Source organism: Globicephala melas, chromosome 6 (assembly GCF_963455315.2).
Source record: "Globicephala melas chromosome 6, mGloMel1.2, whole genome shotgun sequence".
In the NCBI taxonomy this organism is placed as follows: Eukaryota; Metazoa; Chordata; class Mammalia; order Artiodactyla; family Delphinidae; genus Globicephala; species Globicephala melas.
In genome coordinates, this window is record NC_083319.1 from 27,478,752 (window position 1) to 27,502,976 (window position 24,225).

At 38.7% G+C, this 24,225-nt stretch overlaps 1 protein-coding gene and 1 non-coding gene across 2 annotated transcripts in view; one reads left to right on the forward strand and one right to left on the reverse strand.

Annotated features, from left to right (window-relative positions):
- Positions 1-24,225, reverse strand: part of TMEM38B (transmembrane protein 38B) — a 116,834-nt gene that overhangs the window by 12,043 nt on the left and 80,566 nt on the right. The window lies entirely within an intron of this gene.
- On the forward strand, positions 8,921-9,028 carry LOC115854681 (U6 spliceosomal RNA). Its single transcript, XR_004040090.1, has one exon. It is a non-coding gene; the product is annotated as a U6 spliceosomal RNA (small nuclear RNA).

The window sequence follows — 24,225 nt, forward strand, 5'->3', positions numbered from 1 at the left end:
ATTAACACAACATGGTAAATCAACTTCAATAAAATAAAGTTTTTAAAAAAATGAATCTTTTTTTAAGATACTTTCCTTAAGTGCCTTAAAATAATATATTTTATCCTAAAATTTAAAAATTTATATTTATGTGTCATAATCCTAGTCTATACAATTCTATATGCTTGTTCTATAAATTCTATAAGTTTTATAATTTATACATTTTATACATTTATAATTTATATTTATGTAAACTATTTAAAAGTCTATATTTTTAAAAGTACCATATATTTTTTCATAACGATAAAAGAATGTTTTAAGAGTGTGTTAGGAAAATATACTTATCAGAATAGTGATTTAAAACTCTGTCCCCAAAATTCTGTAACTATGTATGGTGACAGATGTCAACTGGACTTATCGTGATCATTTCATGATATATACAAATACTGAATCACTGTGTTGTACACTTGAAACTAATATAATGTTGTATGTCAATTAAACCTCAATAAAAAATAATTTTTTATGTCAGACAGAGAAACACAAATACTGTAATATCACTTACATGTAGAATCTAAAATAATACAACGAACTAGTGAATATAACACAAAAGAAGCAGACTCAAAGATATGGAAAACAAACCAGTGGTTACCAGTGGGGAGAGGGGAGGGGGGAAGGGGCAATATAGGGGTGGGGTAAAATAAGGGTTATTATAGAATATATTTAATAGATATAACCTGTAATTTATGCAAATAACCTGAGATATTCACTGATGAAATTTAAATGAAACTATTTTCTTATAAAGAACCATTTGGTAAAAAAAATAATAATAAATGTTTTAAATAATAATATAAAAAAATGAAAATCTGTCCCATGAAGCCCTGAGGTTCAACAGAGGTGGCTCAAGGATGAAAGAGGAGGATGAGGGAACAGATGCCCAGTGTCCCTGCTCTACTTCAGAAAGACTACCACTCTTTCTGTCACTCTCATTTATTTCATGTATTTGAGGTTTTGTATAAGATTTCATCTGAAAAATGATCACCGTTGCCTAAAAAACTGTTTGAAACACAGTTTTGTAAGCTTTATATTTGATTTATTCAGGGACACTGTGATTTATAAATAAGCTTTTTTGTTTATTTAATTATCACTAAAGAGTTGGCTGCTCTTAACAATCACAATGTATTTCATTCTATCTCTTGGAATGTTTTTCCTCCTTGATTGCATCACAGGTTTCTCCTGCCACCTGGTGGCCACACGTGTCTATTGCAGGGGCAATTTTTTAATTTAGCTGGTATCTGCTGAAGTTGCAAATACAACTCACAAAGCAATGAAGATTCGTAGAGGGCTTATTTAACACGCAGTTACAGGTTACAAGACAATTCTATTGTTCCTTAGGTTCCTTAGGCTCCTGGAACTCGAGCTGGATGGGCTTATGATAACTATTTGTCTTCCATTTCAGATGTAATCTCTGTGAGGACTCAATAAATATTTATTAAGCCTTTTATTAAATGATTTCTTAAATTAATTAACGAACAAATGGATGTGCAATGCTAACAAATGCACACACTTCTCACTGTATTCCCTGCCACCATCTCTATCATCTGGATTTTTGTGATAATTCTTAACTGTTCTCCTTATATCCGCCTCCTCTTCCATCTTTCCTCCTTTTAAAACTTAAGACATAGTATTTATCACTCCTCTGCTCAGAGCTCTCTGGAGTAAAGCCAGAGTTTTATAATGGTTTACAAACTCCTGTATGGTCAGGGCCTCTGATCTCATGCATCACACTTTGCCTCCATCACTCCACTCCAGCCACACTGGCCTCCTTGGTGTCCCGCAAACAAGCCCTAGCTCCAACTCTTCTGGGACTTTGCCCCAGACACCTGCCTGGCTCACCCCCTCACAGCCTTCCACTCTTTGCTCCCATGACATTTTCTCATGGAGGGTTTCCCTGACCACCATATTTAAACATTTCAACATGGAATTCCCTATCTCCCTTTCCAGCTTTACAATAGATGATGTAATTTACATATTGTATTTACTTTCTATGTCTTCTAATAAGCTCCATGAGGAGGGGTTTTTGGTCCATTTCATCCATTGCTGTATCCCCAGTAGTCAGCACTCAATATTTATGGAATGAAGTCCCTGGTTCCCAAGTAGTTCGATTCCAGCGTGGTATCTCATTCAAGTAAGATAATACAGCAGCCAAAAATAATTTGAACCTTTTACTGTGGTCTTAAAAAACTCTAAAGAAGATTGCAGTCATAATCCAAGCAAAATGTCTTAAAATTTTCCTTTCCACCCTTAATTCTTACATTCCAGCAGCTGCTTCCTCTAAAACCTTCACTTCCACATCTCTCCCTGAAACTTCCCCAAGTGTCCTGTCCACGAGGTTCTTTATTTTCCTTCCTCATGGGCCAATTCACCCACATTCTCACCAGGACTCACTTCCAGGACTTCTGCTTCCACCACCTCTGAGGCACACTAGGATGGCTCCCTATGGAGAAGTGGACCAAGTCCGCTAAGAAGCAAGGTTCCCTCACTCTGAGTGCTCTTCCCAAGGTAATCGTAATAAAGAAGTTTTTTTGGTGATGATTTGTTACAAATGCAACCTCAGAGAGCAAACAGGCCAGGGACCCCAAAATTTTCCCAAGGAGTCACTATATGTGTTTGTTAGTTGAGGCACTTGTAATGCTGTTAACTTACCTATGACCAGTGGGGTAGAAGTTAGAGACTTCCCTTCCCTCTGCACTCTAGTCTGAGAATCATGACTGTTCTGGAGAGTTTGGAGGCTGGGGGACTGGAGCACCAGGGGTCACTCTAGAAGAGAACCTGAGTCAAGCCCTGACAGCCCCGCCCCCTTACTCAGGTGCTCAGCTCTCTGCTAGGAAAGTCTGGCTACCTAGAGAAGCATATTCCAGGGACACCCAGGCTACAAAGCTCTCAGTTCCAGGGACCTGGTTATCGCAGTTGGTGGCCAAGACTCTAGAGTTAAGAGAAAAGGCACTTATTTGGAGAAAAACCCAAGAGTGACAGGACCCCAGAGCTTCTGTCCTTGAATCAGGGGAACTAAAGAACAGGGACCAGAATTACCACCTGAGCCATCACCAGAAGGGAGAGGGAAGAGCTAGGACCAAAGGTGAGCCAAGCACCCAGGAATTCCCTTGGGAGCAAGTCTTATGCAGGAGAGGAGATCAGGGGAGCAATACTGGGATCAGTCAATGAGTCATGATGGGGTCACTTGGTCCCAATCTGGCCTGAGGGTCCTGACTCTAAGCACATGAGGCCCCTACCGCAAAGCCGTCCTTGGTAGAAATGAGCACAAGATCTGGAGCAGAATGAAGCCTGCAAGTGGGGCCATCAGAGGACACAGAGTAGTCAGAAAATTCATTCATTCATTCCTCCCACAAATATTTATTCAGTGCCTACCATTGCCAGGTACTCTTGGGGCTGACATCCTAGTCAAGTGACAAATCTCTATTTGGGACAAGTCACAACCACAGAATGTCCCCAGTAACCACTCAGCTGGCCCCCCCATACACGCTCGCTCCATGCCTGTGGTTAACTCTTACAACAAACTGCTTACACTAGGTATTTCTTTTAACCCTAGAAAAAGTTTAACAACCAAACCAAAATCATCGTGCCTTGAAAAATAAAACAACGTCCATAGCTGATTTTATTATTGTTATTTCCTAGAGCTCTAGGCAGCCTACTCAGGATTCCAGGATTCCACAGAGCACAATTTAAAATCCTTTGTCCTCTGTCAGGCTGACCTTCCAAAAAACAGGTGGGCACACTCTCTATCCCCCAAGCAGCAATAGCAGGGAGATATATCAAAGTAGAGTGAGCCAGGCTTCATTACCGGAGCTCTGAGGCCCGAAGTGGGCCTCCCAGAGGGTCCATGTGGACTTATAAATAGATACAGTAAAAGACTAAGTAATGAATTTGTGCAATTGGAGGAAAAAGCTCTAAAGCAGTTCTGGCAATGCGGAGACAAACATTTAAAAAACAGTGCCTGTGCACGCACCTCACCTGGCAGATATAATGGCTTCATATACATTCATGAGCTTCGGTCTCCCAGCTCTTCCTCTTTCTCAATCACAATCATAAAAGACAAAGGAAAAGTGAGAGGGGAGAGAAAGATAAACTTTAAGGGTCCAAACTGCAAACACAACCTACAGTTTGTAAATTGCTTGGAGACCTTTGGAGGGAGAATCAAGGAAATGAAAAGTAGAACATACAGGAATATTGCTGTTTAGGGGAAAGTCTCTGCTCTGGGCATAAAAGTCTTGTCTGGAGAATGGTTGAGAGGCGCAGTACTGACTGAATGTGAGATTGCTTTGTATAGAGGACGGGCCTCGTTCTTTACTCTGCATTCTTTTGCCTGTCTCCTGTGGCCACCCTCAAGGTCATTTACTTGTGGAAGAACCAAGGCTCTATGGTTTTTACTATATTAAACAAGCAAGGGCCCAGGAGTCCTGGCTGTGCTTGTTGGCCCCTGCTACCCGCACCTTCCCAGGTAGATCTTTTTCTTAAGTGAGGTATAGTTGATTTACAATATTACATTAGTTTCAGGTGTACCAAGTAGATCTTCTGAGAGGCCCATCTGCCACAAAGTTGTGGGGGTCTCAGAGCTCAGACCATGGAGTCAGATTTCCTGAGTTTAAATTCCGGCTCGGCCACTTTTTGTTTAACCTGCACTTTCTTCCATAAAGGATTTAAGGTCATCTGCAAAAAGGCTTTTTTTTTTTTTTTTTTTTTGCAGTACGTGGGCCTCTCTCTGTTGTGGCCTCTCCCGTTGCGGAGCACAGGCTCCGGACGCGCAGGCCCCGCGGCCATGGCTCACGGGCCCAGCCGCTCCGCGGCATGTGGGATCTTCCCGGACCGGGGCACGAACCCGTGTCCCCTGCATCGGCAGGCGGACTCTCAACCACTGCGCCACCAGGGAAGCCCAAGGCTTTTCAATTCTGTGCATTTGTACACGTGTTGCCTGGTGATTTGGGTAGGGGAATTTGCTTTTAGAAATAACTATAAACACACACACACAGTGAGGAACTCAGCTGCCAGTAACTTGAGGTCAATTTATTGTTATGTGCCGGGGTCTTGTGTCCTCAAAGCCAAGTGCATGTTCTAACTTAAGCTGGAAGGAATGCAGCAGTGCAGCCGAAAGGGATGAATGAGTGATCACAGGCCAGCTTCCGTTTCCACACCAGGCTCTGTGCTTAGACCAAAGGCAGCGGAGAGCCAAGCAGCCAGTTCAGCGGGGTCACGGGGCTCGGCTGCCCCATCCCTGTGAGTGAATCTGACCCCAGGCCCCGGCAAGCTGTTAGGGGGCTCGGGGCTGCCAGAGGAGCAGCTTTTCAGAAGGGATGTGAGATGAAGGTCGTACCCATTTGTGTTTAGCCCTAGCCTCGGCTGCAGCGCTGAGGAGCCTTGGCCCAGGGCCAACTTGGATAATTACATTTCACCTGCCCAAACTCCCCCACGGCTTCCCCCGAGAGGCGTATTCCTCTTCCACGGCTGCACTGATCCAGAACGTAAATACTCTCTCAAAGGCAGGAGTCTATGCCTGGGCAGCTGAGGTTTTGTTCCTTAAAAGGAAAATCCTCTTATAACGACACATTTACTCTCCTTCCTCCATTCCTTTGCCAAACATTTATTAAGCAGCTACTTAATAAGTGCTAAGCATGGTGCGGAGTGCTGGAGTGCAAAGATGAATAAGACAATCAATTCTCTGGCCCTGAGGAAGCTCACAGTCTAGTAAGAAAACCATCAGTATGAGTGGTAAACGGCTTTTAAAATGGAGTATAGCTGGAGAACCGAAAAGAAAGATTCCAGATCTCCTTAGAAGAGTCAAGGATGATTTCCAGAGTCGGCAATGTGGGAACTGAGCTGTTAAACAGAACCTCAGTAAGCAGATAAGGAAGAAGAACATGCAAAGCAGGGGACAAATACATATGCAGAGCAAGGGGGTAGGAAAGAGCTAGGAATCGACAGAATAGAAGGCAGAGCGGCAAAAGTAGATGGTACAAGACGGGTAGGAAGTGGAGGAGGCTGGAAATGTAGTCTCTGGTCAGACTGTGAAGAGCCTGGAATATCGTGGTAAGGATGTGTCTGCAGTGTTTGAAGATTTTGAAACCTTGGAACAACCGGTCCATCCGTTTTTTAGTAAAGTCACACTGTGGCAGCGGGGAGAGGAGAGTGGGGAAACTAAAGAGCAAAGGTCAGAAACAAAAATATGGCACGATCATCCTAAACCCAAAAAGAGGTAGTGGGAGAGAGGAGCAGAGAGATATGAGCATTCGGAAAGGGAAATCAACAGGTTCCTAGTGTCTGGTTGGATGAAAAGCGAGAGTAAAAGAATTGAGAAGAGTGGGCAACTGGGTGGATGATGGGACTATTAACCAGGATGCCACAGGAGGAGGCAGGGCAGGGGGTGAAGGGCTAAGGCAGTGACCACAGAAGGCAGCTGCGAATGCAGGTCTGGGCTCATTAACTCTGGTAAGTTCTCTGCAAGCACCGTCAGCCGCATTTTATCAACAAATTTATCCCTGGCGGCTCTATGCCCGGGTCCACAAACCTGTGCTTACAAATCCCCTAGAGGGCTTGTTAAAACACAGATTTCTGGGCCCCGCCCCCGAGTTTCAGAGTTAGTAGGTCTGGCGTCCCCAGCCCAAGAATTTGTATTTCTAGCAAATTTCCTGTGATGCTGATGTGACTGACCTGGAGCTCACACCACGAAAACCTCTGCTCTAGACTTTGGTTTGGGCTGTTTCCCCACTTGATCTGAGATTTTCTCTGAGTGGGTAACTAAAAGGACTGATACAGGTGGAGATGATCAAAAATGTTCCCTTTTACCAGCAGAATTTCAAGGATTCAGTTCTAACCATTAAAAACAAGTGTTTGTATTTGGTGGCTGATTTATCTCCCATTTTTTTCTTACTCAAATGACAGGTTTTTTAAAAACCTTAGCCTATAATATATTTTTTGAAGGAACATGATTTTTGAAGGCCAACTATATACCAGGCGTCATGCTAAGCACTTTTCCATACACTGTCTCATTTACTTAGTCCTATCAATAACCCTGTGGAAGTCAGTACCATGAGAATTCTCATTTCTCAAGTGAGGATACTTAGGCACTGAAGTAGTTTAAATTAGCCCAAGGTCAAGTTGCCATTAAATGGCAGATTTACTAGAATCTACGCTCAGTACTACAGTATACAGCATCCTTTCCCATCCCATATTTTGTAGGCCAGCTATTTCATAGAACAAGACCAGAATTTTCCACATCCTATTATGTCATTAGTCTACAGTGGTTTCCTGAATCTGTTTTCAAAAATCTGCCAGCACGTAGCTGGCAACCACGATGGAGTGTAATAATCATCTTTCAGCTTCTTAATAACCCTTGTGCATTGAACAATCAAGAGAACAGAAGGGTCAAGTGGAAGGCAACGCTCTGTAGTGCTATGAATGTGTTTGAGGATTTTCTGTGATGATGCCTGGGGGATACATGGGTATTCTCAGCATATTAGAGTGTAAGAGCCTCTCACAACATCTGTTCCAACAACATCTCTAGACAGTACATGCAGTATCATCCTTAAAAGACAGTGTTCAGAAAGCCCTGAGCAAATGTTAAGATTTTCTGCCCACCTCCAAAGAGGATAGCAAACAAAGCAAGCAATTCATGTTCCAGCTCTCTATATACAATCATTTAGTATCTAGTAGTTACTTAGCCCCTAGTTTACATGCCTAAACTGTGAGACAGAATGTGTCCTGTGAGACCACAGGACATCAGAGATTTATGACCTGTGTCCCAGGGTTATTTTAACGTAAATCCCTAAAAGCTGGGGAGTACGAGTATGGCTGCTTGAGGAAGCCACATGTACCAGGACACCTTTCTTCTGAGGATATGAAGCTCTTTGAAGGGCATATGTGAGTGCCGTTCTGGAAAAGACGGTGCTAAAGAAAATCAGGAGGAGGACTCTCCCCAAACTATCCCAGAACCAAGCCTGACCCTAACAGTCCAAAGCCCAATAGCAGGGGGTACCTGGAATTAAGTTTTGCTGTCATAGGCAAAGAATCTGCAAGGTAAGCCCTCACATGTAAGCCTTCTCCCAAATCTCTGTCCATATTACTGGACTTTAATATCACCACTAGAGCCTGGACTTGAATCTCAGTTCTTGCGGTTCAGGTCTGGGAATCTCACCCTACTTGATTCCTGGAGCCCCCTTTTTCCAGGGCCTGGACACTCGCATGCATAACCGTCCCAACACCAAAACCATCTCCACACCTGCAGCTGGCTAACATCTTACTTCAAACTGGGCAGAACAGTGCAAACAGAATACTAGCTCCTGTCTAAATTCCAGCAAAATCTTGGCTTTAGCCCCTGCTGCCCTGCTCCAGACACCACAACACTGTCCCCTGGATACAGACGCTGTGTCCAACATTACTAGTCCTCACCAAATTTATCTCTTCTTCCAGTCTCTCTTGCAGTTAGATGTGACTCTATGATTTAGTTTTACCAAAGGGAAGTAAGAAATGGTATTCCAAGTTTAGCCCATAAAAACCTCGTATGTGCCTCTTTCCCCTTCCAGGGCAACCTTGAGAGTTGTTTATTAAAAATGGCAAAGTGGGGCTTCCCTCGTGGTGCAGTGGTTAAGAATCCACCTGCCAACGCAGGGGACACAGGTTTGAGCCCTGGTCCGGGAAGATCCCACATGCCGCAGAGCAACTAAGCCCGGGCGCCACAACTACTGAGCCCACACGCCTAGAGCCCATGCTCCACAACAAGAGAAGCCTCCGCAATGAGCAGCCCGTGCACCACAACGAAAAGTAGCCCCCGCTCGCTGCAACTGGAGAACGCCCGCGTGCAGCAACGAAGACCCAATGTGGCCAAAAATAAATAATAAAATAAAATAAATTAATTTAAAAAAAAGGCAAAGTCGTGCTCACTTCAGCAGCACATATACTAAAATTGGACCAATACAGAGAAGATTAGCATGGACCCCTGCACAAAGATGCCACGCAAATTCATGAAGCATTCCATTTTTTAATAACCTATAATGGAATATAATATGAAAAAAATAACTGAATCACTTTGCTGTACACCTGAAACTAACACAATATTGTAAATCAACTCTACTTCAATTTTTTTAAATTGCAAAGCCTGTCAGCCTGGCTCCCTGAATGCCTGTGCAGGGCATAGTTCCCCACCAACTTGAAATGTCTTGAACTCTTCTTGTGAGTGAAAATAAACTTGAATGTATTTGAGCCATTATACATCATGGAGACTTTGGTTACTACAGTTGGCCTATCCAACTAATACAAGTGGAGCAAGCCCCAATCCACAATACCCTTTAGAGAATCATCCACGAGGACCCTCCTCATTGGTGGGTTAACCTCCTTGGCCCTGTACTCAGTCTTAGCTTGCTGGTTTCTCCCACCCTGCATGGCTGAGATCTCAGCTTCTTATCTTCCAATTCCATCTAAACAAGCACAGCACTCTATGAACTCAGGGATGGAAAAAGCTGGATTTATGGCAAGGAGATGCGGGCGTGTACACATGCACAGCCCTGAGCCTGTTTCTCTCAGTCTGCTCATCCAAGGGTGGCTTGAATGGCATCCCTCAGTGAGGGAATGTAAGCCTATAACTTCAGTGTCACTCTGTGAAGAGATGACAGGATCCAAAAGAATGCCAATCAATATATTACTCACTTTCCTTGCTTTTCTAGAGTAGATTTTTTTTTCATTTGTTCTTGTGATAGTAGATGTGGAAATTGCCTTCTTTGGGGTAATTAAGAACTTCTGAAACCAAGTGGAACTTCCGTTAACCCAGTTTATAAACAATGTTAGGGGTGTTCTGGGTCCCTATCTGATGTGCTTTTCTTGCAATGCTTAAATGAGGCTTAGAACCTGAGCCCTTGAACCAGCAGAGGGCAGAGATGAGACACAAGAGAGAGGCTTGGGGAACATAGTAAGACCAGTGAATTATCATGAGCATGGGCCAGCTGTTGAACTTTATTTGCTGTGAAGGGAATTCCTTTATCAGAAGAAATGCTATGTGGAATACTATCATGGTATATAAGGCATTCTGTAAACCCAAGGATGATAGATTTAGCAGAAGCTTTGCATTCAGGGAAATCAAATCCATGTCCAAAGTGTCTATTCCAATAAGGATAAAGTGCTGCCCCTTCCATGATGGAAGCAGTCCAGTGTAATCAAACCGGTGCCATACTGGAGGCTCAGTATCGCTCTCTACTGCTGGCAGGTTGGGCACTCAGCAGCAGTATAGCCAAGTTGGCCTTGGTGAGAAGTCCATGTTGTTGAGCTCATACATAACCTCCATATGAATTTAGGACCAGCCTTTCCATTTTTTGCATAAAAAGATTATTGGAACTTCCATAGGGATTGCACTGAATTTGTAGGTTGCTTTGGGACATACTGCCATCTTAACATTAAGTCTTTCTTCTAATGCATGATATCTTTCCATTTATTTGGGTCTCCTTTAATTTCTTTCAGCAATGTTTTGTATCTTCTTAAACTTGTTGAGACTTGTTTTGTGGCCTACCATATGATCTATGATGGAGAATTTTCCATATGCCTTTGAGAAGGATGGTCTGCTGCTGTTAGATGGAATAGTCTGTATACATCTGTTAGGCCCATTTTGTCTATAATGTTGTCCAAAACCACTGTTTTCTTATTGATTTTCTGTCTGGATGATCTATGCATTGTTGAAAGTACAGGATTGAAGTTCCTACTATTACTGTAGTGTTTCTTACTCCCTTCAGATCTGTTAGTATTTGCTTCATATATCTAGGTGCTCTGATGTTGGGTGCATATATATTTACAACTGCTATAACCTCTTAATGAAGTGACCCCTTTATCATTAGTTAATGACCATCTTTGTCTCTTGTTGCTGTTTTTGACTTAAAGCTTAAAGTCTATTTTGTCTGATATAAGTATTGTTACCCCTGCTCTCTTGGTTTCCACTTACATGAAATATTTTTTCCTATCTCTTCACTTTCATCATACGTGTATACTTAAAGTTTAAGTGAATCTCTTGTAGGCAGATACAGATGGGTCTTATTTTCTTATCCACCTAGCCACTCTATGACTTTCCATTGGATAATTTAATCCATTTACAAGTAGAGTAATTTTTGATGACTTACTAATCAAGTGAGGACTTACTAATGACATCTTATTGTTTTCTGGCTGTTTTGTAGTTCCCTTATTCCCTTGCTCTTCTCTTACTACCTTCCTTTGTGAACGGATGATTTTTCATTTTGATATGCTTTCTCTTCTCTTAACCTTTTGTGTATCTACTGTAGGTTTCTGTTTTATGGTTACCATGAGGTTCACATAAAACATTTTATAGATATAGCAGTCTATTTTACACTGATAATGACTTATCTTCAATCACATACAAAAATTCCACCCTTTTACTTCCCCCCTTTTGTTTCCGATATCACAATTTATCCCTTTTTATATTGTGTATTCATAAATTATTATAGCTACAATTATTTTTAATACTTTTGCCCTTTAACATTTATACTAGAGTTAAGTGGTTAGCACACCACTATATTACAGTATTAGAGTAATCTAATTTCGACTATATACTTACCTTTTCCTGTATATTTTCATGTTTTCATGCTACTAATTAACATCCTTTCATGTTTTCATGTTATTCATTAGCATATTTTCATTTCAGCTTGAATAACTTCTTTCAGCATTTCTTACAAGGCAGGTCTAGGGGTGATCAACTCCATCCAGCTTTTGTTTGTCTGGGAAAATGTTTATATCTCTTTGATTTGTGAAAGACAGCTTTGCCAGTTAGACATGAATTTTTTCTTTCAGTTGTATATATTTCACTTTGAATATATCATTCTACTCTCTCCTAGCCTGCAAGGTTTCTGCTGAGAATTCTCCTGGCAGGCTTATGGGAGTTCCCTTGTAAGTTACAACTTTCTTCCCTCTTGCTGCTTTTAAGATTCTCTTTTTGTCTTTAATTTTTGACAGTTTTATTATAATGTGTCTTGGAGAATAATCACTTTTAATTTGAGATCATTTGATGACCTATGAGCTTCATGAACTTGAATATCTATATTTCTCCCCAGATTTGGGACATTCTCATCCATTATCTCCTTAAATAAACTTTCTTCCCTCTTCTACCTTTCTTCTTCTTTTGGGACTCCAATAATTCACAGGTAGTTTCTTTTTATGGTTAATTTTGGTCAGTTTCAGCTCTTAGCACAGTAGTAGCTACCTATTCCCCCACCCCTAGCCCTCTGGCAAGCAGCTGTGCATGTATTGCAGGAACAACCTGCACATAACTTGCAGGAGCCAGGGTTGGCCAAAAAAAAAAAAGAAGTGTGGGGGGGGAGAGAGAGAGAGAGAGACCCTGTCCTCCAATTAGCAGGGATCTGTGCTTTGACTGCTGATTGATGCTTTTGATCACAAAGGTGCAGACAAAGAGGTAGGGAGCCATTTTTGTTGCACCACCCCCCATTGTTGGAAGTCCCTCCCCCTATGGATTAAATGACTTCTAGGTGATATGAAGGTCCAGTGCCCTTTTTTCTAGGACATTCAAAAACAACTGCATCTGTGGAGGAAATGAGAAAGTGACTGTGCATGCCCAGGAAAGGGGACAGGCTGAAAATAGACATTAGAAGACATTACATTTATTCCTCAGGCTAATCCTTGACACAAAAATAATCTGCAACAAACAAAAGAAAAAACAAAGTAATAAAAACATTTTTTTTATAAACCAGCAAACCCTAGGGAAGGGGGAGAACCTGATTTGCATTTACAACGTTATTAGATTCAAATGTCCAGCTGTCAACAAAATTCACAAAAGAAAAAGAAAAGTATGACTCATTCAAAGGAAAAAATAAATAAACAGAAACTGTCCCTGAAAAAGACCTGGTGGCAGATCTACTAGATGAAAACTTTAAAACACCAGTCTTAAAGATGCTCAAAAACTAAAAGAAGATGTGGAGAAAGCCAAGTCAACAATGTGTGAAAAAAAATGGAAATATCAATAAAGAGATGGAAAACCTAAAAAACAGAAAAGAAATACTGGAGCAGAAAAGTACAATAAATGAAATTTAAAATTTACTATAGAGGGTCAAAGACAAATTTGAGCAGGCAGAAGACATAATCAGCAAAACTGAAGATAGGACACTGAAATTATTAAACCAGAGGAACAAAAAGAAAAAAGATTGAAGAAAAGTGAACACTAACTTCAGGAAACAAGAAAAATCTCAAATAAAAACCTAACCTTACAACGAAAGCAACTAGAGAAAGAAGAACAAACAAAACCCAAAGTTAGTAGAAGGAAAGAAATCATAAAGATCAGAGCAGAAATAAATGAAATAGAGACAAAGAAAAGAGCAGAAAAGATCAATGAAATCAGCTAGTTCACTGAAAAGATAAAGAAAATTGATAAACCCTTAGCTAGACTCATCAGGAAAAAATGGGAGAGAGCTCAAATCAATAAAACTAGAAATGAAAAAGAAGTTAGAACTCACACCACAGATATACAAAGGATCATAAGAGACTACTACAAGCAACTATATGCCAATAGAATGTACAACCTAGAAGAAATGGACAAATACTTAGAAAAGTACAATCTTCCAGGAATGATCCAGGAAGAAATAGAAAATATGAACAGACTGATTGCAAGTACTGAAATTGAAACTGTGATTTTAAAACTTCCAACAAACAAAAGTCCAGAACCAGATGGCCTCACAGGCAAATTCTATCAAACAGTTAGAGAAGAGTTCCTATCCTTCTGAAACTCTTCCAGGGACTTCCCTCTGGTGAAGTGGTTAAGAATCTTCCTGCCAATGCAGGGGACACGGGTTCAATCCCTGGTCCGGAGAGATCCTATTTGCCACGGAGCAACTAAGCCCGTGTGCCACAACTACTGAGCCTGAGCTCTAGAGCCCACGAACCACAACTACTGAGCCCGCATGCTCTAGGGCCTGTGTACCACAACTGCTGAGCCAACTGCTTCTGCAATGAGAAGCCCACGTACCACAACGAACAGTAGCCCCTGCTCACCATAACTAGAGAAAGTCTGCACACAGCAAAGAAGACCCAACACAGCCAAAACAAACAAATAAAAAAACAAAAACAAAAAAAACTCTCCCAAAAAACTGCAGAGGAAGGAACACTCCCAAGCTCATTCTGAGACCACCATCACCCTGATACCAAAACCAGAGAAAGATATCATAAAAAAGGAAACTTACAGGCCAGTATCACTGATGAATATAGATGCAAAAATCCTCAACAAAATACTAGCAAGCCGAATCCAACAACACATTAAAAGGATCATACACCATGATCAAGTGGGGTTTATCCCAGGGATGCAAGGATTCTTCAATATGTGCAAATCAATCAGTGTGATACACATCAACAAACTGAGGAACAAAAAACACATGATCATCTCAGTAGATGCAAAAAAAGCTTTTGAAAAAATTCAACACCCATTTATGACCAAAGGAAAAAAAAAACTCTCCAGAAAGTGGGCATAGAGGAAACCTACCTCAACATAATAAAGGCCATATATGACAAACCCACAGCTAACATCATTCTCAACAGTGAAAAACTGAAAGCATTTCCTCCAAGATCAGGAACAAGACAAGAATGTCCAGTCTCACCACTTTTATTCAACATAGTTTTGGAAGTTCCAGCCATGGCAATCAGAGAAGAAAAAGAAATAAAAGGAATGCAAATTGGAAAAGAAGAAGTAAAACTGTCACTGTTTGCAGATGACATGATACTATATAGAGAAAATCCTAAAGATGCTACCAGAAAATTACTAGAGCTCATCAATGAATTTGGTACAGTTGCAGGATACAAAATTAATACACAAAAATCTCTTGCATTCCTATACACTAACAACAAAAGGTTAGAAAGAAAACGAAACAATCCCATTTACCATCACATCAAAAAGAATAAAATACCTAGGAATAAACGTACGTAAGGAGGCAAAAGATCTGTACTCAGAAAACTATCAGGTGCTGAAGAAAGAAATCAAAGATGACACAACAGATGGAGAGATATACCATATTCTTGGATTGGAAGAATCAATATTGTGAAAATAACTATACTACCCAAAGCAATCTACAAATTCAATGCAATACCTATCAAATTACAATGGCATTTTTCACAGAATATGAACAAAAAAATTTTACAACTTGTATGGAAACACAAAAGACCCCCAAATAGCCAAAGCAATCTTGTAAAGAAAAACGGAGCTGGAGGAATTGGGCTCCTTGACTTCAGACTATACTACAAAGCTACAGTAATCAAAACAGTTTGGTACTGGCACAAAAACAGAAATATAGACCAATGGAACAAGATAGAAAGTCCAGAGATAAACCCACACACCTATGGTCAGCTAATCTATGATGAAGAAGGCAAGAATATATAATGGAGAAAAGACAGTCTCTAAAATAAGTGGTGCTGGGAAAACTGGATAGCTGCACGTAAAAGAATGAAATTAGAACACTTTCTAACACCATACACAAAAATAAACTCAAAATGGATTAAAGATCTAAATGTAAGGCTGATACTATAAAACTCCTAGAGAAAAATATAGGTAGAACACTCTCTGACATAAATCACAGCAATATCATTTCTGATCCACCATCTAGAGGAATGAAAATAAAAACAAAAATAAACAAATGGGACCTAATTAAACTTAAAACCCTTTGAACAGCAAAGGAAACCATAAACAAAGTAAAAAGACAACTTACAGAATGGGAGAAAATATTTGCAAGTGAAGTGACTGACAAGGGATTAATCTCCAAAATATACAAACAGCTCATGCAGCTCAATATCAAAAAAACAAACAACCCAATCAAAAAAGGGGCAGAATATCTGAATAGACACTTCTCTGAAGAAGATATACAGATGGACAAGAAGCACATGAAAAGATGCTCAACATCACTAATTATTAGATAAATGTAAATCAAAACTACAATGAGGTGTCACCTTGCACCAGTCAGAATGGCCATCATCAAAAATCTACACACAGTAAATGCTGGAGAAGGTATGAAGAAAAGGGGACCCTTCTAAACTGTTGGTGGGAATGTAAATTAGTACAGTCACTATGGAGAACAGTATAGAGCTTCCTTAAAAACCTAAAAATAGAGCTGCTATATGGTCCAGCAATTCCACTCCTGGGCATATACCTGCAGAAAACCATAATTCAAAAAGATACATGGACCCCAATGTTCATTGCAGCTCTATTTACAATAGCCAGGACATGGAAGAAACCTAAAGGTCCATTGACAGAGGAATGTATAAAGAACATGTGGTACATATATACAATACAATGGAATATTACTCAGCCATAAAAAAAGAATGAAATAATGCCATTTGCAGCAACATGGATGGACTTAGAGATTGTCATACCAAGTGAAGTAAGTCAGACAGAGAAGGACAAATATTGTATGATATCACTTATACGTGGAATCTAAAAAAATGGTACAAATGAACTTATTTACAAAACAGAGAGTCACAAATATAGAAAACAATCTTATGGTTACTGGGGGGAAAGTTGGGGGGGATAAATTGGGAGATTGGGATTGACATATACACACTACTATATGTAAAATAGATAACTAATACAGACCTACTGTATAGAACAGGGAACTCTACTGAGTACTCTGTAATGACCTACATGGGAAAAGAATCTAAAAAAGAGTGGATATATGTATATGTATAACTGATTAACTTTACTGTGCAGCAAAAACTAACAGAGCATTGAAGATCAACTATACTCTAATAAAAAAATTTTAAACAACATAAAATATATGCTCAAATAATTAATTAATTTACTAGAGAGATTCAAAGACAAATTTGAGCAGGCAGAAGAAATAATCAGGAAAATTGAAGATAGGACAATGAAATTATTAAGTCAGAGGAACAGAAAGAAAAAAGATTGAAGAAAAGTTAACAGAGCCTAAGGGATCTGAAGACTATCATGTAGCAGAACACCATCCACACTGTAGGAGTCCCTGAAGGAAAAGAGAGCAAGAAAGAAGAAGAGAGAATATTTGAGGAAAAAATGGCTGAAAACTTCCCAAGTTTGAGGAAAGATATAAATATAAACATCCAAAAAGCTTGATGAACTCCAAGTAAGATTAACTCAAAGAGACTCATACCAAGACACATTATAATCAAACTTTCAAAAGACAAAGAGAATCTTGAAAGCAGCAAGAGAAGTAACTCATCACATATAAGGGATACTCAATTATATTATCAGCAGATTTCTCATCAGAAATTTTGGAGGCCAGAAGGAAGTAGGCCAACATATTCCAACTACTAAAAGAAAAAACTGTCAACCAAGAATCTTACACCCAGCAAAACTGTGCTTCAAAAGTGAGGGAACCACTGGCATTTTTCACAGAACTAGAACAAAAAATTTCACAATTTGTGTGGAAACACAAAAGACCCCAAATAGCCAAAGCAATCTTGAGAACGAAAAATGGAGCTGGAGGAATCAGGCTCCATGACTTCAGACTATACTACAAAGCTACAGTAATCAAGACAGTATGGTACTGGCACAACAACAGAAATATAGATCAATGGAACACGATAGAAAGCCCAGAGATAAACCCACACACGTATGATCACCTTATCTTTGATAAAGGAGGCAAGAATATACAGTGGAGAAAAGACAGTCTCTTCAATAAGTGGTGCTGGGAAAACTGGACAGGTATATGTAAAAGTATGAAATTAGAACACTCCCTAACACCATACACAAAAATAAGCTCAAAATGGATTAAAGACCTAAATGTAAGGCCAGACACTATAAAACTCTTAGAGGAAAACATAGGCAGAACAGTCTATGACATAAATCACAGCAAGATCCTTTTTGACCCACATCCTAGAGAAATGGAAATAAAAACAAAAATAAACAAATGGGACCTAATGAAACTTAAAAGCTTTTACACAGCAAAGGAAACCATAAACAAGACCAAAAGACAACCCGCAGAGTGGGAGAAAATATTTGCAAATGAAGCAACTGACAAAGGCGTAATCTCCAAGATTTACAAGCAGCTCATGCAGCTCAATAACAAAAAAACAAACAACCCAATCCAAATATGGGCAGAAGACCTAAATAGACATTTCTCCAAAGAAGATATACAGATTGCCAACAAACACATGAAAGAATGCTCAACATCATTAATCATTAGAGAAATGCAAATCAAAACTACAATGAGATATCATCTCACACTGGTCAGAATGGCCATCATCAAAAAACCTATAAACAGGGCTTCCCTGGTGGTGCAGTGGTTGAGAGTCCGCCTGCCGATGCAGGGGACACGGGTTTGTGCCCTGGTCTGGGAAGATCCCACATGCCGCGGAGCGGCTAGGCCCGTGAGCCATGGCCACTGAGCCTGCGCGTCCGGAGTCTGTGCTCCGCAACACGAGAGGCCACAACAGTCAGAGGCCCGCATACCGCAAAAAAAAAAAAAAAATCTACAAACAATAAATGCTGGAGAGGGTGCGGAGAAAAGGGAACACTCTTGCACTGTTGGTGGGAATGTCAATTGATACAGCCACTATGGAGAACAGTATGGAAGTTCCTTAAAAAACTAAAAACAGAACTACCATATGACCCAGCAATCACCCTACTGGGCATATACCCTTGAAAACCATAATTCAAAAAGAGTCATGTACCATGATGTTCATTGCAGCTCTATTTACAATAGCCAGGACATGGAAGCAACCTAAGTGTCCATCATCGGATGAATGGATAAAGAAGATGTGGCACATATATACAATGGAATATTACTCAGCCATAAAAAGAAATGAAATTGAGATATTTGTAATGAGGTGGATGGACCTAGAGTCCTTCATACAGAGTGAAGTAAGTCAGAAAGAGAAAAACAAATATCGTATGCTAACACATATATATGGAATCTAAAAAAAAAAAAGGTCATGAAGAACCTAGGGGTAAGATGGGAATAAAGAAACAGACCTACTAGAGAATGTACTTGAGGATATGGGGAGGGGGAAGGGTAAGCTGTGACAAACTGAGAGAGTGGCATGGACACGTATACACTACCAAACGTAAAATAGATAGCTAGTGCGAAGCAGCCGTATAGCACAGGGAGATCAGCTTGGTGGTTTGTGACCACCTAGAGGGGTGGGATAGGGAGGGTGGGAGGGAGACGGAAGAGGGAAGAGATATGGGAACATATGTATATGTATAACTGATTCACTTTGTTATAAAGCAGAAACGAACACACCATTGTAAAGCAATTATACTCCAATACAGATGTTAAAAAAAGAAAAAAAGTGAGGGAGAGGGACTTCCTGGGTGGTCCAGTGGTTGAAACCTCACCTTCCAAAGCAGGGGGTACAGGTTCAATCCCTTGTCAGGGAGCTAGGACCCCACATGCCTTGTGGTCAAAAAAAGACCCCAAAACATAAAACAGAAGCAATATTGTAACAAATTCAATAAAGACTTTAAAAATGTTCCACATCAAAAAAAAGAATCTTAAAAAAAAAAAGTGAGGGAGAAATTAAGACATTCTCAAATAAACATAAGTTGAGAGAGTTCAACACCACTAAATCTTCCTTAAAAGAAATCTCAAGGGAGTTGCTGTGTGAAATGAAAGGACACTAGACAGTAACTTGAAGCAATGTAAAGAAATAAAAATTTAATAAAGGTAAATACATGTACAATTATAAAACCTGGTATTATTGTAACAATGGTTGATAACTCCACATTTTGTTTTCCACATGATTTAAGAGACTAATACATTTTTTTAAAAACAATTATTAGTTTAAAAGCTAGTATTACTGTAACTATGGTTTGTAACTCCACATTTTGTTTTCTTACATAATTTAAGAAGCTAATGCATTTAAAATAATTATTAGTTTACGTTTTGGGGCACACAATGTATAAAGATATAATCTTGTGACATCAACAACCAAAAGGGGTGGGAAGAGAACTGTTAAAAGAGCAGAATTTTTATGTCATTGAAGTTTAGATGGTATAAATTCAAATTAGAGTGTTATAACTTCAGGATGTTAAATGGAATACTCATGATATCCAGAAAGAAAACAGCTGTAGAATATTTACAGAGGAAATGAGAAAGGAATTTAAATGCGTCACTATAAAAAATCAACTAAACACAAAAGAAGACAGTAATGCAGGAAATGAGGGACAAAAAAGCTATGTGGCATAGAGGAAACAGAAAGTGACAAGAGTAGGTCTCTTTATATCACTAAATACAAGCATACCTCATTTCATTGCACTTCACAGATATTGTATTTTTTTACAAATTGAAGTTTGGTGGTAACTCTGCATAAACAAGTCTGTCAGCACATTTCTCCAAGAGCATTTGCTCACTTTGTGTCTCTGTGTCACATTTTGGTAATTCTCACAATATTTCAAACTTTTTCATTTGTATGTTATGGCAATCTGTGATCAGTGATCTATGATGTTACTATTGCAAAAATATTACAATTTCCTGAAGGTTCAGATGATGGTTAGCATTTTTTAGCAATAAAGTATTTTTTAATTAAAGTATGTTCATTATTTTTTAGACATAATGCTGTTGTACTTAATAGACTACAATATAATGTAAACATAATTTTTATGTGCACTGGGAAAACAAAAACTTCCTATGACTCACATTATTGTGATATTCACTTTATTGTGGTACTTTGGAACTGAACCCACAATATCTCTGAAGTATGCCTGTACTTTAAATGTAAATGGATTAAGTTTCCCAATCAAAAGACAGAGATTGGTAGAATGGATTTAAAAAATGATCCAACCATATGCTCTCTACAATAGAATCACTTTAGATCCAAAGACACAAACAGATTCAAAGTGAAAGGATGGAAAAATATATGTAATGCAAATAATAATCAAAACAGAGCCCGACAAAATAACTTTAAATCAAAAAGGTTACAAGAGACAAAGAAGGGCATTATACATTAATAATTACACATTAATGTAAGGTTCAATATAGCATGAAGATAAAACAATCATTACTGTGTTCATTATACTTACACACCTAATAACAGGCCATCAAAATACATAAAGTAAAAACTGACAAAATTGAAGGGAGAAATAGACAGTTCTACAATAATTGTTGGAGACTTCAATACCCCACTCATAATAATAGATAGAATAACCAAAAAGAAGGTAAGTAAGGAAATAGAAGACTTAAACAGCACAATAAACCAACTAGATCTAACAGACAATACAGAATACTCTACCCAAAAATAGCATACACATTCTTCTCAAGTGCACATAGGACATTTTCCAGGATAGACCATATCTTAAGTCACAAATTAAGTCTCAATAGAGTGAAAAAGATAGATATGCAATGTATCTTTTCCAACTACAACAGGATGAAGTTAAAAATCTGTAACAGAATTAAACTGGAAAAACCATAAACTTGTGGAAATTAAACAACACATTCTTAAACAGCCAATGGATCAAAGACTAAACCACAAGAGAAATTAGAAAATACTTAGAAGTAAATGAGAACAAAATACAACATACCAAAACTTATGGGACATAGTGAAAGTCATGCAAAGGGAAAATTTTATAGCTATAAATGCTTACATTCAAAACAAGAAAGATTTCAAATCAACAACCTAACTTTACAACTTAAGAAACTATAAAAAGAAAAAACTAAATCCAAAGCTAGCAGAAGGAAGGAAATAATAAAGACTGTAGTAGCAATAAATGAAAGAGAACAGAAAAACAATAACATAAAGCAATGAAAACAAATTGACAAGCCTTTAGCTAGATGAACTAAGAAAAAAAGAGAAGATTCAAATTACCAAAATCAGAAATGAAAGGGAGGACATTATCAATGATTCTAAAGGGATAAGAAAGAATTATAAGAGAGTACTATAAGCAACTGTATATCAACAAATTAGATAACCTAAATGAAATGGACTAATTCCTAGAAACACAAAACCTACCAAGACTAAATCACAAAAAATATAAAATCTGAGAACACCTATAACTAGAAGTAAAAAAAAAAAAAAAAAGAAAAGAAAAAGAAAAAAAAATCTCCCAACAAAGAAAGTCCTAGATCCAATGACTTCATTGGTGAATTCTACCAAACATTAAAAAAGAACTATTACTAATCCTTTTCACACTTTTCCAAAAAGCTAAAGAGGAGGGAACACTTCCTAACTCATTCTCTGAGGCCAGCATTATCCTGATACCAATGCTAGGCAACACTACAAGAAAAAAACAAAACAAAACTACAGACCAATATCCCTTATGAACACTAATGCAAAAATCTTCAATACAATACTCCCAAACCAAATTCAACAGCATATTAAAATGATTATATACCATGACCAAGTGAGATTTATTCTTGGAATGCAAGGTGGTCGAACATATGTAACTGATCAATGTAATATACCATATTAACAGAACGAAGGGAAAAAAACCCACATGATTACCTCAACTGATGCAGAAAAAGCATGTGACAAAATTCAACACACTTTCATGATAAAAAATTCAATAAACTAGGAATAGGAGGAAACTACCTCAAAATAATAAAAGCCATATATGAAAAACATACAGAGAACATCATACTCAATGGTGAAAGACTGAAAGTTTTTCCACCAAAGATCAGAAACAAGACAAAGATGTTTGCTTTTGACACTTCTTTCAAACATAGTACTAGAAGTCCTAGCCAAAGCAGTTAGGAAATAAAAAGAAATAAAAGGTATTCATAATGGAAAGAAGTAAAATTGTCTCTGTTTGCTGATGGTGTTATATGTAGAAAACCCTAAGTATTACAACAAAAAAGTGAAAAATAATCAATGAATTCATAAAAATAGCAGGATAAAATGTAAACACACAAAAATCAGTAGCATTTCTATACACTAAAAAGGAACAATCGGAAAAGGAAATCATGAAAACAATTTCATTTACTACAGTTAATATTTAGGAATCAGCTTAACCAGGAAGGTGAAAGACGTGCACAACAAAAACTATAATATATTGCTGAAAGGAGTTAAAGAAGACATAAATAAATGGAAACACAATCTCCTGTTCATGGATTAGACGTTTTAGTATTGATGTCAATACTACCCAGTGATCTGCAAATTCAATGCAATCCCTGCCAAAATCTTGATTTTTTTTTTTTTTTGAAAAAATAGAAAAACTCAGGACTTCCCTGGTGGCACAGTGGTTAAGACTCCATGCTCCCAATGCAGGAGGCCCGGGTTTGATCCCTGGTCAGGGAACTATATCCCACATGCATGATGCAACTAAGAGTTCACATGCCAAAACTAAGGAACCCACGTGCTGTAACTAAGAAGCTGGTGAGCCGCAACTAAGGAGCCCGCCTGCCACAACTAAGACCTGGCGCAACCAAACAAACAAATAAATATTAAAAAGAAAAACTCATCCTAAAATGTATATGGAATCTCAAGCAACCCCAAATAGCCAAAACAATTTTGAAAAAGAACAAAGCTGGAGTACTCACTTACTGATTTCAAAACTTGCTACAAAGCTACAGTAATCAAGAGTGTGATACTAGCAGAAAGACAGACATATACACCAACTGGATAGAAACGAGAGCCTAGAAATTAAAACTTACATATATGGTCAAATGATTTTTGACAAGGGTGCCAAGACCATTCAATGGTGAAGGAACAGTCTTCCCAACAAACGGTTCTGGGAAAACTGAATGGCCACATGCAATAGAAAAAAGCTGGAGCCTCCTAACCCTATACACAAATATTAACTCAAAGTGGATCCAAGGCCTAAATGTAACACCTAAAACTATAAAATTCTTAAAAGAAAACATAGGGCAAAAACTTCATGACATTGAATTTGGCAATTATTTCTTTAATAGGACACCAAAGGCAAAGGCAACAAAAGAAAAAATAAACAAACTGGACTTCATGATATTTTTTAAATGTGTGCATCAAAATATGAACAGAGTAAAAAGGCAACCCACAGAATGTGACAGAATACTTGCAAGTCATATATCTGATAAAGGATTAATACACCGAATATATAGAGAACTCCTAAAAACTCAATGACAGAAAAAAAATAAAGAACCACCAAATTAAAACATGAACAAATGCAAAAAAAAAAATATTTCTGCAAAGACGACATACAAATGGCCAATAAGCTCAGGAAAAAGATGTTCAACATCACTAATCATTTGGGAAATGCAAATCAAACTACAATGAGGGGCTTCCCTAGTGGCGCAGTGGTTGAGAGTCTGC